This window comes from Lynx rufus, unplaced genomic scaffold, assembly GCF_022079265.1.
Source record: "Lynx rufus isolate CCGP_SWC_20201006 ecotype Redwood Valley unplaced genomic scaffold, mLynRuf1.p SCAF_2, whole genome shotgun sequence".
Taxonomy (NCBI): Eukaryota; Metazoa; Chordata; class Mammalia; order Carnivora; family Felidae; genus Lynx; species Lynx rufus.
This window is the reverse complement of record NW_025814834.1, coordinates 35,554,900-35,569,799: the sequence shown is the minus strand read 5'-3', so window position 1 is coordinate 35,569,799 and position 14,900 is coordinate 35,554,900. Positions and strand designations below refer to the sequence as shown.

Genomic DNA, 14,900 nt, shown 5'->3' with positions numbered 1-14,900 from the left:
TTTCTCTTTGGTAGTTGACAAGGTGTGTATTAAATACTTAAATGCCAAGAGTAGACCACAAAATAATCTTTGTTCTCATGCCCAACTTGGTTCTCTAGGTGCTGATGCCATTCTGTCCTCTGGGACTTCACACCTTGCCTAGTCATTCTTTATGGTAATGTTTGTTCCCCACCCACCACCTCTGGCCTCCGTTCATAGGTCCCTCTCCCCACTCTACCTACCCCTCCCCCCACCACCAACTGAAAGGCTTGATCAGATTTGCCAGATTCTACCAGATTCATGCCAGTCTGCATGGACTGCCCTAGTCCACACTGGTCCATTTCAGCCCAATTCTAAGCCCTGACAAGAGACTGGGCCAATTTTTTCATTTTTTATTATATTTGAAGTAATTACTTGATTTTTGCCTCAAACTCTTTGCTATTTTCTACTACATTAAACTCTTCAATATTATTTTTCTTTCATTTCATCTTTTGATGTTAACATTACCTAATAGAGAAAAATACTACCACTATCTTGACTTGTCTGTTGTTAAACTTTATGTAAATAGGAGCAAATAGTATCGTAGCAACCACAGATATGTGCCATTCAGATCTCCCTTGAGGAAAGAATTTGCGATGAGGACTGCAGTGAACTGACTGCCTCTACCTATTACACCATCAAGATCCATTGCAGAGTTTATACCAAGACCATGTTCTCCCTAGGCTGCACCCAACCAATGATTGAGCATAGTGGGGGTACCATAATCAAGCTATTTCTGCTCAGTGCTGGACCCACTAATAGGCAATCTTTGCTCTAGGTTATCCCCATCAGCCTAGCTGCCCTATTTTCCGAGAGTCTTCTTACCTATCCTCCTTCCTTCCCCTTTTTCTTTCACAGGTCTCAGACTACACTGTGGTATGACAGCTCTCCCTGTCTATTTCCACTCTCTCTCCTTTATTTAGCATATTACATCTCTTGGAACTTCAATTCCATGTGGAATCTGCTCCTAGAGGACCTGAACTGATACACTTTTTTGGGGTCTGGTTTCTTTTGCTTAACATTATATATGTGACTTCAAATGCTCAGTAGTCACATGCAGCTAGAAGCTACTGTACTAGACAACAGATACAGAACATATCTGTTACTATAGAAAACTTTATTGGCAGTACTGTTCTAGTGGTTATATAGTGTTTTACAGAAGAGAATACCCTATGGTAAAATAGACTGAATAATGACACCTAAAGATAATCAGTTCTTAATTTCAAACCTGTAATTGTTACCTTATTTGGAAAAGGGTCTTTGCAGATGTGATTATGTTAAAAATCTTTTTTATTTTTTATTAAAAAAATTTTTTTGCATTTATTTATTTTTGAGAGACAGAAAGAGACAGAGCACAAGTGGGGGAGGGGCAGAGAGAGAGGGAGACACAGAATCCGAAGCAGGCTCCAGGCTCTGAGCTGTCAGCACTGAGCCTGATGTGGGGGCTAGAACTCACAAACCATGAGATCATGACCTGAGCTGAAGTCAGACACTCAACCAGCTGAGCCACCCAGGCTCCCCTATGTTAAAAATCTTGAGACAGAAAGATTATCTTGGATAATCTCTGTGAGCCCTAAATCTAATCACAAGTGCCTTTATAACAGGGAGGCAGAAGGAGATTCCATGGTCAAAGGAGGAGGCCATGTGAAAAAAAGCAGAAAGAGGTTTGATTTTGGCCTTGAAGATTATGAAGTGGTACAACTTTAGGCTAGGGAAAGCTGGGAGCCACCAGAAGCTGGAAGACTCGAGGAACAGACACAGTCCCACCTTGCCCCTCCCCCGCCAACCAAGAGTGTGCACTTGATTTGACTCTGTGAAACTGATTTCTGATTTCTGGCCTCGAAAATTGTGAGAGAATAAATTTCTGTTGTTTAAAGCCACCAAACAAACAAACAAACAAACATTATACATGTGAGATTGATCCATGAGCAATCCTTTTATTAAAAAGTCTAATTATAGGGGCGCCTGGGTGGCGCAGTTGGTTAAGCGTCCGACTTCAGCCAGGTCACGATCTCGCGGTCCGTGAGTTCGAGCCCCGCGTCGGGCTCTGGGCTGATGGCTCAGAGCCTGGAGCCTGTTTCGGATTCTGTGTCTCCCTCTCTCTCTGCCCCTCCCCCGTTCATGCTCTGTCTCTCTCTGTCCCAAAAATAAATAAAATTTGAAAAAAAAAAATTAAAAAAAAAAAGTCTAATTATAGGGTCACCTGGGTGGCTCAGTCGGTTAAGCCTCTGACTTCAGCTCAGGTAATGATCTCGTGGTTCCTGGTTTGAGCCCAGCATCAGGCTCTGTGCCAGCTCAGAACCTGGAGACTGCTTCGGATTCTATGTCTCCTTTTTCTGCCCCCTACCTCCCTGCTCCCTCTCTCTCTCTGTCTCTCAAAAATAAACAAACATTTAAAAAATAAATTTAAAAAGTCTAATTATATATCAATAAGGCTATTAAAAATCTATGGATACATATGTTAAAATTTTACAACTCACTGTAGTCTCTCATCTTTGTGATTAGATCTATTCTCCCAACTGCCTGCCTCCTTGAGCCTCAAATTCTCACTGAAAGTCTAATATAATTTGAAGTGCATCTCTGATAAGAACATGTCTCAGAAACCACTCACAAACTATCAACAGCTTATTCATTCATATAACACATAGACATTAATACCTATACTGCCAAACACCAGGAGGAACGCCCATTGGCAGGTCAAATAAATTCCAAATTCAGTAAGTATCTTAGCAGTTGAGAGCCCCACAATGTAGCTCCAGCCTGCTTTTCCAGGTGCATCATCATGTAACCCATACTTACCCATGAAGATGTATGTTCCTTCATTCCAAGGATTCCTTAGAATTTCCTATTTGTACCAGTCTGACCCTCAAGGCAGATCTGGGCAGGACTGCATTCCCTCCCTATTGCACCCCCAAAGGCAGAGCCCAGTTTTGCCTTCAGCATTCAGGGAATGTCTGTGATGCTGGTAATAATAGAGATAAGGCCTTAGGAATAAGGGGGAAAACACTGGGCTGTGAATTGAGAGAACGGAATTCAAGATTCTGTTCTTCCACTTACTGCCTTTGTGATTTGACCTAGTCACTTAATCTTTCTGAGCCTCATTTGTTCAATAAAAAGATCAAACTGGATTGATCTAAAGTCCCGTATGGCCCTACCGAAGACACCAACCTCTGATCAAACACAGAAGAGACACTACTGGTGGATTTGGCTGCATGATGAGCCACAGCATGTACTGAATGGTTTGGTTACTTTCATTTTGTCATTTACTTGGATATAATCTTCTGTACTGCCTTGCCCAAATACTGGGTAACCCTGGTCTCCATCTGGTACCTATTCTGTGGGCATTTCAGGGACTTTCATTTCCTGTATTCAAGTCTGGAATCTTTGAGAGCCCTAATTTCAATTTGGAATGGGATAAAATCGGACCTGCATTTCCAAACTTAGAATAAGTTCAACATTCTATGGTCCATCTGTGTCATTAACATGTTCACACACAAACACACCCAAAAATCCAATGACATTAATATGTAACATCTGTTGTGCATATTAATAACTTTGATTTTTAACTTGATTTTATACAATTGAGTCTTTTGTATGGGTCTAAAAATTTTAATTGTAAGAAGCAAAGTGTTCATAATTCATAATTAGTCATTTCAATAATATTCTTTTGGTTGAGAGTTCCTGCCAATGACCTAAAAATAGTTAAAGAAGTTTTTACTTTGATTTTAAATATGAATTCCTTTAGACTTGATCATCTGTCATGTGAGGTTCCTAGCTTCCCTCTGAATTGGATTCCATGTGTGAATTTGTAATGCCTGAAAATAGTAGTTAAAAACACAAGCATAAACAACATACACACAACTACACTCAAGTTAAAATGTTTACTATTAATGAGTGTGATTATATAATATTTTAAGCACTTACTCACACTTAGAAATCTTCCTATAGCTCTAATTTTCCCCAGAGTTTTAATTTCATTTTCTAAGTATATTTACTTGCTGTGTTAAAAATGACCAGAGAAAGCCTAGATAAATGTCTGACCAGAAATTTAGTTAAGTCTCTTTAGGTTTATGCTATAACGGGGAAAGAGAGGACACTAACATTGATTATGCGTATATATGCTAACTCATATGCCAGGTACTTTCATATGTATATACTCTCATTTAATTATAGACAAAAATATTATAGTAAAACCAAAAAAAAAGTATAAATGAACTTCTAGGATTTAGCAGAAGTCTGATGACTTTACTGAATTTATGAAGATTTTTTCAATGCCTACTTAAGTTCAAGTTGAATAATGAGTATTTATTTGAGTTCTCTAAAAACATCCTCTCTGATGTATAATTAAAGTAAAATCTTCCAGGATAACCTTGATTATTTAAAAACAGGTTCAGCATTTTGACCCTTCTATTTCTCCTATTCTGTCATGTTCATGTAATATTAAAATTACATTTTTATTTAGTCCCCTTGGCTCAGTTTATTTTCTAGGAAGTCTGAGAACAGATTTTCATTAGGTATGATATGTTCTTCATTGAGTGTTGCAAAAATGGGTATCATTTGTATCTAATAGACTTCATTGACATAAAGTAAGACATTTTTAGGTTACTTCTAATTCAAGTTTTGAATTGTTAATGAGTCTGCAGCAAAAAATAGCAATTAAAGAAATAATAACACTTAAATAGACCCATTCGTACCTCTAAAGTGTACTGAAATTGTCCAAGCATGTTATCATAAAATAGAAATTATTGGAAGGGCAAAGCTCTTTTATCCTGATTGGCAATGAAAGTCACCAAGAGAAAAGATTACAAAAATTCCATCCTTGTAGAGAAAGAACAAAACAAAAGTCTGCCCCTTCTAAGAGCAACTTGTAGAAAGTATAGTGTAAGAACACATTCTTTAACTATGTATAAATAGAAAAACATGGCTAAGAGACTAATAAATATTTTCAAATATTAAAATCTACAGTAGCAATGACAGTGGCATTTTTACTGATTTAAAGTTAGCATTTGGGGGGAATGGCCACATGCTATTGCAGTTCACTAAAGTGGAAATTTAATAAATTGGACTCCAGTGACTTAAAAGAGTCATGTTATTAGAAACAGTTATTGACATTTGGGAGCAAGGAACCATCACATTTACCTTCTGGTTTGATTTGCACAACAGCTCAGGAAGTTCTCCAACATTATTACCATTCTCTTATTATAGATGATATTGATGTTAAAAGCAGGCCAAGATAAGAATAATCCCTAACTGACTTTGAACTCCCTGTTTGGCTCCATTTTCCAAGAGGTTTAATTAGGGGCATCAGACATATGCACTTATTTACCTTTGTTCTTTCTCACCTATGTTCAACTCCTGTTAGCTTAGCCAGTCAAGAGATTCTATAAATTATAGGCCAGTGCTTCCCAAACTTTAACCCGCATAAGAATTACCTAGAGAACTTGTTAAAACACAGAATCTCAGACCCAAACCCCAAAGATTCTGATTCGGTACATCTGGGTGGGACTTGAGAATCTGCATTTTAACAAATTCTCAGGTGATACTCCTTATGCCAGTCCTATTGATTATGCTTCTCTGGAGAATCGTGACTAATACCAGTATACCATGGGAACCCCACCCAAATCATCTTGGCATCTTGGCACTGCCTACTGCCATGCATGCTACTCAGTGGGTTCTAACTGAAACACTTGCAACTCTGTCTAATGGATTTTTCAGGGCAATAGAATCTACTTGACCAGTACACAGAGCAGCTGAAAGTGCCAGACAGAGAGTGGATCCTGAAAGCACCCTCAACCACTGACTGACAGGAGTTGGTTGTCCCTTACTTCTCAGGGATAATCCAAGGCACATTCTACACTACTTCTCAGACTTCATCCATAGGACCGCAGGACACTGCAGCTGTCCACAGTGGCAATATGCTTGAAACACGCTCTTTATGAGGATTTCTTCCCTTCCCTCTCTCATTTCCCCGTAGTCCTACTTGCACTTCTAAGGACTACCTCCTAAGCAACCTGTTTTATTCAAGTCCTTGATTCAGGGTTGGCTCTGGGTGCACCCAAGCTACAACAGTAGTACATACAGTGTGAAAGCATCAATAAATAACAGTCTGTAACAGTCTAAGCATATTATTTAGAAACATTGAGAACAATGCCAGAAGAAACAGATAAAACAGCTGAAAGTATTGTCTCTGGGGAGGAGATCTTGTAGAGAGCTAGGGAAACAGGTAGGCAAGGAACAGCTGGTGTTTGTTAAAACTTTGCAATATTATTTGATTATTTGATATATATACATGTATTTCTTTTATGAAAATAAAAGATATTAGATATGCTTTTGACTTACTTCCAGAATAGGAGCAGCAGGGGAGAACAAAAATAAAGAAATACTGGTTGATTAAGCTGGAAGAAGAAAGAGATTTTCTTGGAAGAAATGGGACCTTAGTAATCAGGCCAGAAAGATATAAAGGGAAAAAAATCTACACGGATTTCATCTACACAGTATAGAAGGGAATATGTGCCTGAGTTTGAGTCTAACCACTTATAAATATGGGAGGATAAAACAGTGTAGTTTGTTTTAGTCATTGCTAGTCCTTGAAAGGCAAATAATGCTCAAAAGAAATGTAAAAGAGAAAAGACCCAAGATTTCAGGGAGCAAAGTAGAATAGCATCCTTTGAGAGAATTCAGATGTAAGAAGTAATGAATAGCATTCTCTTAAAGCCATAAATAGGATGCCCATAACAATACAAACTGGGAAGTACCCCTTGGAGAATGAAAATATCTCTACTCAATGATAACAGAAAACTTGAACAGCTTTTGAGAGAAAACAACTAAGAAGATCAAGATAGAATATGCAAAACATTATTAGGTAGGTGAATTTCACAGTGGCCCATTTATTGTAGCATGAACCCAGAAACTGCCAGTCCTAGGAAAGAACACACTCCAAGCATTCACAGAATTAAGTGGTTCAGCTTCTAGAAATAGCTGAACAAACTCCTCTCAGACCGCAGATGATAACTACGAAGTCCAGGAAAAATACAATAAGAGAATAATCTCAAGTCTAAGAGAGTGAAAGAAAGAAGGTAGATTTTGGAAAGAAGTAGAGGTTTGGAAGAAGAGGATGAACTGAGGTGAATTTCCCATTTTTGTGACTTTTAGCTCAGGGATAAGCTGCAGTTGGCATCATGCAGAGGAGCTAGAACTCTGAAAGGAAACCAGTTATTCCGTCTTGGAGAACCGGAAGATGTCGTGTGAGGAAGTACAGCTGTAAGAAACGGAGAGAATTCTCCCAGAAAGTACTTAGAGCTCCAAATAACTCTTCACAAATCTCTGCTGGACCCCTCAAGTCTAGATAATGATAAGAGAACTGAACTGAGATTTGAGTGCCCACCTAAGAAACAGGGTTTGAAGTATGAACCTAAGCAAGTCAATTGCCTGAGAAAGCAACCAAAATTGAGATAAATTGGAGAATCCTGACTAATACCAGTACACCATGGGAACCGCACCCAAATCATCTTGGCATCTTGGCACTGCCTACTGCCATGCATGCTACTCAATGGCTTCTAACTGAAACACTTGCAACTCTTTGTCTAATGGATTTTTCAGGGCAATAGAATCTATCTATATTTATCAACTGAGATAAAACAAAAATTTGATAACCCCAAATTATTCAGATATTAAAATTAGGAGACAAGAGCATTTTTTAGAGAGAGGGAGAGAGTGCACATGAGCAGGGGGAGGGGCAGAGGGAGACAGAGAGAGAGAGAATTTTAAGCAGTCTCCACACCCAGCTCAGAGCCCAATGCCAGACTTGATCTCATGACCCTGAGATCATGAACTGAGCTGAAATCAGGAGTCAGATGCTTAACCCACTGAGCCACCCAGGCGCCCTGAGACAAGAGTATTAAAGCAGCTATTAAAGGATGGTCAATGAGGTAGAAGAAGTTGCTCAAAATACATGCAAGATAAAAAATCTCAGGAAAAAATTAAAAATTAAAATTTTTCTCAGGAGAAAAATAAAAAAGTATAAAAAAAGTCAAACAATAGAAATTCTAAAACTGAAAAGTAAAATACTTGAAATAAAGTATTCACTGGATGGAGCAGAATGGAAATGACAGAGGAAAGAATCAGTGAACTCAATAGAATTACTCACTCTAAAGAATAGACAAGGAAGGAAGGAAGGAAAGAGGTAGGAAAGGAAAGGAAAGGAAAGGAAAGGAAAGGAAAGGAAAGGAAAGATTAATGGACAGAAACTCAGAGACCTGAAAGACAATATCAAAACATATCAAAACATCTAACAAATTTATAATTACAGTACCAGGAGAATGGTAGAGAATGAAGCAGAAAAGAACACTGAAAGAAATCATGGTCAAAATTTTTCCAAATTTGGTAAAATTCATAAACTGACAGATTGAAGCAGCTCAGGAAACCCCTAGCAAAATCAATATGAAAAAGCCCTTACCTAGCACATGATAATCAAACTGCTAAAAAACAAAAATAAAGAACAAGTCTTGAAAGCAGTCTGAGAAAAATGCATTTCCTCTTGGTTATCGTTAACTTCATATCTGAAACAACAAAGGCTAGAATACAGTGCAGTGACATATTTAAGGTGGTGCTGAAAGAAAAAAAATTACATCCAGTGAAAATATCCTTGAAGAATGAAGATGAAATAGAAACATTTTCAGATTTAAGAAAAGGAAACTAAAAGGATTCATCATCAGAAGTCCAGTACTACAAGAATTACAAAGAACATTCTTCAGGCTGTACAAAATGATACTAGATGGAAATATGAATCTTCAGGAAGGAATAAAGAACACTGGAAATGGTAAACAGCTGGGTAATTTTATATAAAATAGTAAAGAATAATTCTAAAAGGCCATAGAACATTAAGGGTAGATATTATAATTCCTGTAGGAATTAGTTGAAACATATAATGGGAACAGGTATAGCTAAACAGCCAATAGATAGATTAAATAGAAATTCTAAAATATATTCAGTTGATCCAGAAGAAGGCATAAAAGGATAAACAGAGGAACAAATCAACAGCAGTAACAAACAGAAAATGAATAACAAAATGATAGACATAAGTCCAACCCTATGAATGAAAATAATTCAATGGTGATAGGAGTCTTTCAACAAATGGCATTGAAATAAGTGGATTATCCATATGGAAAAAAAATTGAACCCTAGCTCACACTGTACACAACTATTAATTTGCCATGGATCTGCCAAATCCATAATAAAAATCAAAATCATAGTGCTTTTAGAAGAGAACCTAGGAAAACAGTTTCATGACTTGGGGATAGTCAACATATTTTTTAGGCAGGATACAAAAGCGATCATGGATTATGAAAAATGATAAATTCTACTTCATCAAGAACAAAAACTTCTGCTAGCAAAAGTCACTGTTAGGAAAAAAGAATAGACAAGCCACAAAGTAGGTAAAAACTGAGATTTATTTAGAAGGGGACTATTTATAAGGATGTGATCAGGATATAGGGAAATCAAAAGAGATAGTGCCGGACCAGAGCTGGTAACAGCAGAGGGCAAGAAGAGGTTACTGGAACATAGAAGGAGAGAATCACGTGGAAAAAGTCACCTTTTATAAAAGCTGAGCCCACTTCTAACTTCAGGTGTAAAGCATTGATATGTTAGCTTTATGAATGCCCCTGGCTCTTGAGATTTGTTCACGGATGGGAATGTGACCTGAGTTGACTCAATGAGAGTGAATTGAGGAGTTGTGATCTCCAGAATGCAGATCAGTGACCTTCAGTCAAGAAACATAGCCAGCTTGGGGCAATCCCATAGCATAAGAGCCAGGGAAAAAAACAGCCTACCATGACTCTCTTCCATCTCTCGTATCTTTCACTAGGGCTCCCTTTTAACTGAATCCAGCCAGAAGCCAAGGGCAGGGAAGCTGGTTGATACAGTCGTAGGAGACACTGTAGGGGGCCCACCCTCATCACCTTGGCGTTTACATTCCCATATGATTTTTGTCAAAATCACATTTTAACGTTTTTATTATATGATTACACAGGACTTGCCAACAGGACCATTCCAGAAGTCCCCATAGACACATGATCAGATCTCTGCCAACTCTCAGCTTCTCAGCTCCTTCAGCTCTCACACTACCCATCATAAGTTTAGGGATTCCAGAAAGCATAATCTTGGACAGCACGTTCATGGTGCCTAACAGACTCCTTTCTGAGAAAGCTCAGCATAACTTCCATACCCACAGCTTACTGTGGAAGATTCCCTTACCCCCTCGTTGCCATGCTTTTTAACACTCTGTCTTGGGTTGATTAAGCCAGGTATCTGTACATTTGCCAGTGATGTTTGACAGAGATTTTGAAATTGTAACTGTGACTGAACTAAAATTTGAATGTGAGACAGAGTCAGGTAACTGGTAGTATTTGTAGCAGAAAGCAGCTAAATCACTAGTATAATAGAGCACTTGAATAGAGTTAGATTCTAACTTCTGAGAGGATTTTTTAAAAAACCAGATTTGCTAAATCTCAACTGTTTCTTGAACCAATTTTCAATTTTTTGAGAGGCCTGCTAGGGTTTTGTGCTATATCCCAATAAACCTGAAGAAACCCTAACAGATCTCAGTTCCTTGCAAACTTAATATACCCAATTGTATCTTACCTTTCATTCAGTGACAGGCATAAAAGAAAAAGGAAACTTACTGCCTTCACAGTTGAGCAGTCTTGAAGTAGTCAAGTGAAGTTTGATCTAGCCACCCAATTATATCACCAAGGACTTTTCTCATTGTCTATTCCTTCTGCCATCTACAGTGTTGGCTTCATTTCTAGGTTTCAGACAGAACCTATCCTCTCAGCTCTTACCATTCTATTATCAAGTGCTTAGAGGGGTAGAGAAAAAAACTTCTGATAGTTTCTGTACAAGTCTTGAGATTCACTCTCATTGAGTCAACTCATGTCACATTCCCATCCATGAACAAATCTCAAGGGCCAGGGGCATTTATAAAGCTAACATATCAATGCTTTACACCTGAAGTTAGAAGTGGGATCGGCTTTTATAAAACGATCTGACTTACTAAAGATATGGGGGCTATGAAGAATGAGGTAAGTGGAGAATGGATGCTGAAAGCAACACACCTATCCACATATGTCCACCACCTAGCCTAAATGGCGACCCAAAGATATACATACCTCTTCCAGTGACTTATTGAGTCCTGGCATTTGGCTTTAGGACTTCAAAGACCATTTCAAATATTTCAGATATATTTCATTAAACTCTGGTAAGCCACACCAAAGGGGAAAGATGGGTCTATCCCAGGACTTGTCTCTCTACTGAACTGAAGTAACATCTATAATCAGCCATCTTCTTCCTGCCTCCTACTAAAACACACGGACATACACACACTGTTAAAGTATTCAATTCTTGCATGGGTCAAAATCCACACAGAAAAGATGCTTCATGCAATAACTCTGGATTTTCTCTAATATGGAAGTTAAGGGTTTTTAGCATTTTAATGAGGTACCAATTAGATATATTCATCCCCATTTCATACCGACCCTGTTTCCTATTATTTCTCTCCTACCTGCAAGGCCCATGAGCTATCTAAATCAAAGCAGACTTATAGAACTCACACTTGGTAATAAGCCAATGGAACACAAGATACAAACAATGTTGATTTATTCCTTTACTATACAAATAAAAAAGTTAATAAGACACCTTGAAAAGACAATAAAGAATATGTTTTTAAAAATTAGGCATACAGTTAGTTTGAGCTGTTAGCATATTGTCCTTGATTACAGAATTTTAAAGTAAAAATGTCCACTGATTCACAAGAAAAGGCTCTCTTATAATTTGTTTAAATTTATATGTGTTTCAACAAATTAAATACCCTCTTGCATCACAATGAACTTGAATCCATACCTTCCATCATATATGAAAATTAACTCAAAATGGATCATAGACCTAAAAGCTAAAATTATACAATTTCTGGAAGAAAATAGAGGAGAAAATATTTGTGACCTTTGGTTAGGCAAAGATTTCTTGGAAATTATATCAAAAGCACAATCTATAAAAGAATAATTTGAACCTCACTAAAATTAAAAACTTCTGTTCTTCAAAAGACAGTTAAAAGTGTGAACAGACAAGCCATAGACTGGGAAATAATATTTGCAACTCATATATATCTGGTAAAAAAAATGTATTCAGAATATACAGTTGATCCTTGGACAACATGAATTTGAACTACCGTGGCCTACTTTATATATGGACTTTTTTTTATAAATACAATATCATACTATAATGTATTTCCCTTCCTTAAGATTTTCTTAATAATATTTTCTTTTCTCTAGCTTATATTATACTTATACAAAATATGTGTTAAATTGACTGATTATGTTATTGGTAAGGCTTCCAGTTAACAGTAGGCTATTAGTAGTTAAGTTTGGGGGAAGTCAAAAGTTCTAAGCAGATTTTCAGCTATGTGGGGGAGTTATTGCCCTTAACCCCAATGTTGCTCAAGGGTCAACTATAAAAATAGCTCTCAAAATAACACATTTTAAGAATGGGCAAAGAAAATTAATAGACACTTCACCAAAGAAGATATAGGAATGGTAGGTAAGCACATGAAAAGATGTTCAACAGTATTAGTCAATAGGAAAATGCAAATTAAAACCACAGTGAGACACCACTTTGCATCCGTTAGAATGGCTAAAATTAAAACTATTGACCACATCAAATGTTGTTGAGGATGTAGAGGAATTAGAACAGACCCCTAATGGGAATGCAAAATAGTACAAAACTTTGGGGAAAGTTTGGCAATTTCTTATAAAGTTAAATATATACCTACCATATAATCTAGTCATTCTGTTCTTATTCATTTATTCGAGAGGAAAGCATATGTCCACACAAAGACTTTTCCACAAATGTTCATAGCAACTTTATTTGTAATTGCTAAAAACTGGAAACAACACAAAGAAAGGTCCATCAATAGATGAATGAATAAACAAATTGTGGTATACGGATATAATAAAATACCATTCAGCAATAAAAATGAATGTACTATTGATACATGAAGTAATATGAGTAATTAAAATAATTATGATGAATAAAAGGAGCCAGTCTCCAAAAGAGAGTGCATAATATATGAGTTCATTTATATAAAATTATAGAAAATGGGAACTAGGCTATAGTGACAGAAATTGGATCAGTGGTTGCCTGGCAGTGGGGGGTGGGAGGCAGGGAGGACATGAGGGATGGATCACAAAGGGGCACAAAGAGGGAATTTCTGGGGGTATGACTATGCTCCCTGTCTTGGTTGCAGTGAACATTCAACAAGTGTACATACGGCAAAACATCAAATTGTACAATTTAAATGTGTGCAATTTTTTGTATGTCAATTACATTTCAGTAAAATGTTAAATAAATAAATATTTACTGCTTGCTTCACAGCATATATACTAAAGTTGGAAAGATACAAAGAAGACCAATATGGCCCCTGCACAAGGATGTGAAGCAAATTCGTGAAGCACTCCATATTTATAAATACATACATACATACATACATACATACATGACATTTAAATGTGTTTGTTGAAAATATCCAGCCATGTTGTCATTTGACAACATTTACTGAATACTTCCATGTACTGAAGAAAATGTATGAGACTTAGCCCTGTACTCCAAAGGCTTTCAAAGTTGTTGGCGAGTTCTCATTTTGAACTCATGGGGTTGGAGCTATTTGTAGGACATATAATATAGATTTAGGATCTAGAAGTCTACAGCCAAGGAACAAGGTATGAGCTGAAAATATAGATACTGGAGTTGGGATACAGAGAGCTAACAAAAACCTTGCAAGAGAGAGGAGTCTAGAAATAGATTATAAACTGAAAAGTGAAAAGACTGAGCCCAGAACACTGGGGACACCAACCATCAGAGGCAGGAGAGGGAAGATGTGCCCAGTGTGAGATGGATAGGAGGTGATCGGAGAGCTTGGATGAGAACTCTGAATGATGGCACAGAGGAGCTGAGCCTTCTCCAAAAGAAGGCGGTGTCAGAGGAGGCCATAGATAAGGAATGAACAACGTCAATTGAATTTGGTAAATAGGAAGTCTCTTGGTGACAGCATTTTGAATGTCATTGTAGAGAGGAAGCCAGACACCAGTGCACTAATATTCTTGCATTGTGCTTTGGTTATTGTAAAGGAGGCAGAAAAGAATCAGTTTTAGACATTTGGATCATCCCTTGTCAGATAAGATTCTATAGCACACCAGAGCACTGAAAAGATAACGTGTGAGTCTAAACTTCTGGTTTTTACTGCTCTTCTCTTTCATTTCTCCAGATAAACACAATCATACTCTCCTAATTTTCATCAGAATTAATGGCAGGCACCACTTCATTATTCTCTTTCTCCTGCACTCAAGCCCTTCATTTAAATCCCTTATTTGTCTCTAGCTCCATCTCTGTCCTGCAAACTGAATTTCCACTTTCTCCTCTCCTCCCCATCTTCAGGCATCTTGACATCTGGGTCTGACATGCTGGTGGGTGGGGATTGTAGTGTCAGATCAGGGATAGCCTAGAGAGTTTGATCACCAGACTGTGAGAAGCCAAATGTAGTTGATCTTCTAGATGGGAACTACAGTTTCTCATGAAACCTTTGCATGCCTTGAAATCTTCTATATGTCTCTGAAATCTTCACTACCAATGCAGCTCACTCTTTAGAATAATGACCTACTTGGCCCCCTTCCCTGAGGTGGCCCCTCTCTGTTCACAGCCACCAGGCACTTGACTGCTCTCTCTAGACCATCTGCTACCCTACTTTTGACTTATTGGCAAAAGGCAATGCTGGGTGGGTGACTTTAGAATTTGGGTTTAAGTAGCTCTTTCAGAGAAGTAGGTTTCAAGTAGTA

The 14,900-nt window shown here is 37.7% G+C and overlaps 1 long non-coding RNA gene and 1 other non-coding gene across 2 annotated transcripts in view; one reads left to right on the top strand and one right to left on the bottom strand.

Moving 5' to 3' along the window:
• LOC124515671 (uncharacterized) overlaps window positions 1–14,900 on the bottom strand; it is a 178,688-nt gene that overhangs the window by 152,265 nt on the left and 11,523 nt on the right. The window lies entirely within an intron of this gene.
• LOC124516732 (U6 spliceosomal RNA) lies at window positions 13,429–13,534 on the top strand. Its single transcript, XR_006963140.1, has one exon. It is a non-coding gene; the product is annotated as a U6 spliceosomal RNA (small nuclear RNA).